Below are 6,000 nucleotides of genomic sequence, written 5' to 3' on the forward strand. Positions count from 1 at the left end.
AGTGGTGAGAGCTGGAGAGAGCCCTACTGTAACACACCCTTCTGTGCTGTGTCCCCCCACCGGCATCAAACCTGCCAGCTGGGTGGTACTGACGCAGGAACAGGCTCTGAACTGTCACACTGACCCCAGTCATCTCCGACCTGTCTGGTGACTGTATGAATAGCTCAGCTCAGATAGATTATATAATTATTTTTTAATTTTTAATTTTACCTTTATTTAGAGGGGTGAGGAGAGGCAAGTCAGTTAAGAACAAATTCTTATTTTCAATGATGGCCTAGGAACAGTGGGTTAACTTAACTGCCTGTTCAGGGGCAGAACGGCAGATTTGTACCTGGTCAGCTCGGGGATTTGAACTTGCAACCTTCCGGTTACTAGTCCATGCTCTAACCACTAGGCTACCCAGTTATCTTGGTAACTGACAAATTTTTACTGAGACTGCCGTGGGACCGATGTTTAGAGGTGTTGCTAAATGACTCAAATCACTTCTATTACAACAACACTTTCTCCCTGGTCTGAAATGAATTATTCCTCACACAGCCACAGTAATCTAATCAGTCTGCCTGTCAACAAACTGCTTGTCTGCTCATTGGAAGCTTGTCCACTGCATGGGACAATCTCCGTAGTGATATATAATATTATGACATTAGAAGGGGGTGTCCATAGTGATACATAATATTATGACATTAGAAGGGGGTGTCCATAGTGATACACAATATTATGACATTAGAAGGGGGTGTCCATAGTGATACACAATATTAGGACATTAGAAGGGGGTGTCCATAGTGATACACAATATTATGACATTAGAAGGGGGTGTCCATAGTGATACACAATATTAGGACATTAGAAGGGGGTGTCCATAGTGATACACAATATTATGACATTAGAAGGGGGTGTCCATAGTGATACACAATATTATGACATTAGAAGGGGGTGTCCATAGTGATACATAATATTATGACATTAGAAGGGGGTGTCCATAGTGATACATAATATTTTGACATTAGAAGGGGGTGTCCATAGTGATACATAATATTATGACATTAGAAGGGGGTGTCCATAGTGATACATAATATTATGACATTAGAAGGGGGTGTCCATAGTGATACATAATATTATGACATTAGAAGGGGGTGTCCATAGTGATACATAATATTATGACATTAGAAGGGGGTGTCCATAGTGATACATAATATTATGACATTAGAAGGGGGTGTCCATAGTGATACATAATATTATGACATTAGAAGGGGGTGTCCATAGTGATACATAATATTATGACATTAGAAGGGGGTGTCCGTAGTGATACATAATATTATGACATTAGAAGGGGGTGTCCGTAGTGATACATAATATTATGACATTAGAAGGGGGTGTCCGTAGTGATACATAATATTATGACATTAGAAGGGGGTGTCCATAGTGATACATAATATTATGACATTAGAAGGGGGTGTCCATAGTGATACATAATATATACATAATCATCGTTACGCACACCTGCCACCATCGTTACGCACACCTGCCACCATCGTTACACCTACCTGCCACCATCGTTACGCGCACCTGCCACCATCGTTACGCACACCTGCCACCATCGTTACGCACACCTGCCACCATCGTTACGCACACCTGCCACCATCGTTACGCATACCTGCCACCATCGTTACGCGCACCTGCCACCATCGTTACGCCCACCTGCCACCATCGTTACGCCCACCTGCCACCATCGTTACGCGCACCTGCCACCATCGTTACGCGCACCTGCCACCATCATTACGCGCACCTGCCACCATCGTTACGCGCACCTGCCACCATCGTTACGCACACCTGCCACCATCGTTACGCACACCTGCCACCATCGTTACGCCCACCTGCCACCATCGTTACGCCCACCTGCCACCATCGTTACGCGCACCTGCCACCATCGTTACGCGCACCTGCCACCATCATTACGCGCACCTGCCACCATCGTTACGCGCACCTGCCACCATCGTTACGCGCACCTGCCACCATCGTTACGCACACCTGCCACCATCGTTACGCACACCTGCCACCATCGTTACGCACACCTGCCACCATCGTTACACCTACCTGCCACCATCGTTACTCGCACCTGCCACCATCGTTACGCCCACCTGCCACCATCGTTACACCTACCTGCCACCATCGTTACGCCCACCTGCCACCATCGTTACGCCCACCTGCCACCATCGTTACGCCCACCTGCCACCATCGTTACGCCCACCTGCCACCATCGTTACGCGCACCTGCCACCATCGTTACGCGCACCTGCCACCATCATTACGCGCACCTGCCACCATCGTTACGCGCACCTGCCACCATCGTTACGCACACCTGCCACCATCGTTACGCACACCTGCCACCATCGTTACGCCCACCTGCCACCATCGTTACGCCCACCTGCCACCATCGTTACGCGCACCTGCCACCATCGTTACGCGCACCTGCCACCATCATTACGCGCACCTGCCACCATCGTTACGCGCACCTGCCACCATCGTTACGCGCACCTGCCACCATCGTTACGCACACCTGCCACCATCGTTACGCACACCTGCCACCATCGTTACGCACACCTGCCACCATCGTTACGCACACCTGCCACCATCGTTACACCTACCTGCCACCATCGTTACTCGCACCTGCCACCATCGTTACGCCCACCTGCCACCATCGTTACACCTACCTGCCACCATCGTTACGCCCACCTGCCACCATCGTTACGCCCACCTGCCACCATCGTTACGCCCACCTGCCACCATCGTTACGCCCACCTGCCACCATCGTTACGCCCACCTGCCACCATCGTTACGCCCACCTGCCACCATCGTTACGCTCACCTGCCACCATCGTTACGGGCGCACCTGCACTTCATGAGGCGCACCTGGACTCCATCACCTTCCTGATGACCTCCCCTATATCTGTCACTCCCTTTGGTTCTTTCCCCAGACGTTATTGATTCTGTTTCTGGGTTTATGTCTGTACGCTACTCGTGGTTCTTGTGTTGTTCCATTTATTATTACATTCACTCTCTGTACTTGCTTCCCGACTCCCAGCGTACACGTTACAAGCAGTCTACCACAGCATATGCATTTCACTTGCTGAAGGCAAAACTCCCCAAGAACAAGCAGGATGTCACACGCTGACCATAGAGAGCCTTTGGTTTTTCTATGGTGTAGTAGGTCAGGGCGTAACTGGGGGGTTCTAGTTATTATTTTCTATGTGGGGTTCTAGTTTAGTTTTTCTATCTTGGTGTTTGGTATGATTCCCAATTAGAGGCAGCTGGCTATCGTTGTCTCTAATTGGGGATCATATTTAAGTAGCATTTTTCCCACCTGTGTTTTATGGGATATTGTTTTGAGTTAGTGCACGTAGCACCTCTGTCGTCACGGTTCGTTGTTTGTTCCGTTCCTTCTTTGTTATTTTGTGCGTTTTCAAATAAATATTATGTGGAAACCATATCACGCTGCAGTTTGGTCCGATAATTATTCCAGCGAACGTGACACAGGAACTGAAGACAGCTGCAGTAAAGGCAGAGCATCACCAGGGAAGAAACTCAACATCTGGTGATGTCTATGGGTTCCAGACTTCAGGCAGTTGTTGACTGCTAAGGATTTGCAACCAAGTATTAAAACTCACAATTTAATTTATGATTGTTAGTTTGTCCAATTACTTTTGAGGGGGGGGGGGGGGGGTGTATAAAAATGTTGTAATTCCTACACGGTTCAGACAATAATGTAGACACAACCCTTATATTAAAGTAGACACAAGCCTTATATTAAAGTAGACACAAGCCTTATATTAAAGTAGACACAAGCCTTATATTAAAGTAGACACAAGCCTTATATTAAAGTCTACACTTAAAGCACATCTTGATTGTATCCTTTCAAATCCATTGTGGCGTACAGAGACAAAATGATACAAATTGTGTCGCTGTCCAAATACTTATGGACTTCACTGTATATGGGGCAGAGGTTACAGTAACTTTTCCAGAAATCCTGGTTTCTATTCCCGGTTTTCCTGCTTAGTCATTCCTGTTTCTGGGAACCGTCCAACCGGGATTTCTGGAATACCAGGGAATTCTGGGAAAGTTATTGGAATTTTGTAACCCTGAATGTGTGTGGGGGGGGGGGGGGGGGTCTCATAATACAGATGCTAATGCCAACGCTGCCCTGAGCCCCATAGAAAAACATTACTCATACAATACTCTCCAAGGCAGATGCTGTGCTCTTCTCTGTCACTTTAGACTATGGAGACTGGGGTGTGGGAATGTTGTATTGTGTTGTAGAGGGTTTGGTGCTGCTGAAGCTGCTTACCAAGCACGCTGCTGTTATTTTGCAGAGTATCGCCCTCTGGTGGGGAGTTGGAGAATGGCATGGAGGTGTGGATTCTGTTATAAGCAGGACATTCTGTACATTGACACAAGTAAAATAAAGTCCCATACACGTGTTTAGCCAAAGTTATTGTAGCGAAATGCTTGTTCAATAATTAACAGATTTTATTGACTGCTCAATAAACAGTCATATAATTGAGATGATCCATTGATCATCCTTGAGATGTTTCTACAACTTGGAGTCCCCCTGTGGTAAATTCAATTGATTGGACATGATTTAGAAAGGCACACACCTGTCTATAAAAGGTCCCACAGTTGACAGTGCATGTCAGAGCAACAACCAAGCCACGAGATCAAAATAATTCAATCAATCAAATGTATTTATAAAGCCCTTCTTACATCAGCTGGTGTCACAAAGTGCTGTACAGAAACCCAGCCTAAAACCCCAAACAACAAGCAATGCAGGTGTAGAAGCACGATGGCTACAAAAAACACCCTTTGAAAGGCAGGAACCTAGGAGGAAACCTAGAGAGGAACCAGGCTATGATGGGTGGCCAGTCCTCTTCCGGCTGTGCCGGGTAGAGATCATAACAGAACATGGCCAAGATGTTCAAATGTTCATAGATGCCCAGCAGGGTCAAATCATAATGATCACAGTGGTTGTCGAGGGTGCAACAGGTCAGCACCTCAGGAGTAAATGTCAGTTGGCTTTTCATAACCGATCATTCAGTGTATCTCTACCGCACCTGCTGTCTCTAGAGTTGAAAACAGCAGGTCTGGGACAGGTAGCACGTCTGGTGAACAGGTCAGGTTTCCATAGCCGCAGGCAGAACAGTTGAAACTGGAGCAGCAGCATGACCAGGTGGACTGGGCACAGCAAGGAGTCATCAGGCCAGGTAGTCCTAAGGCACAGGTCCTAAGAGAGAACGAGAGATACAAAGAGAATTAGAGAGATCACACTTAAATTCACACAGGACACCGGACACCTAGCCCCCCCGACACATAAATTACTGCAGCATAAACACTGGAGGCTGAGACAGGAGGGGTCGGGAGACACTGTGGCCCGGTCCGACGATACCCTCGGACAGGGCAAACAAGGAGGATATAACCCCACCCACTTGGCCAAAGCACAGCCCTCACACCACTAGAGGGATATCTTCAACCACCTAGTTACTATCCTGAGACAAGCCCGAGTATTGCCCACGAAGATCTCCCCCAAAGCACAAATTGTCCATAGAGCTCTGGATTGTGCCACGGCACAGATCTGGGGAAGGGTATCTAAAAACGTTGGCAGCAGTAAAAGATCCCCAAGAACAGTGGCCTCCATCATTCCTAAATGGAAGTAGTTAGGAACCATCAAGACTCTTCCTAGAGCTGGCCCCCTGTTCAATCTGAACAAATGAGGGAGAAGGGCCTTGGTCAGGGAGGTGAACAAGAACCTGATGGTCATTCTGACAGAGCTCCAGACCTTCTCTGTGGAGAAGGGAGAACCTTCCAGAAGGACAACCATCTCTGCAGCACTCCACCAATCAGGCCTTTATGGTAGAGTGGCTAGATGGAAGCCACTCCTCAGTAAAAGGCACACGACAGCCCGCTTGGAGTTTGCCAAAAGGCACCTAAAGACTTTCAGATGCTGAGAAACA

Source organism: Oncorhynchus kisutch, linkage group LG17 (genome assembly GCF_002021735.2).
Source record: "Oncorhynchus kisutch isolate 150728-3 linkage group LG17, Okis_V2, whole genome shotgun sequence".
NCBI lineage: Eukaryota > Metazoa > Chordata > Actinopteri > Salmoniformes > Salmonidae > Oncorhynchus > Oncorhynchus kisutch.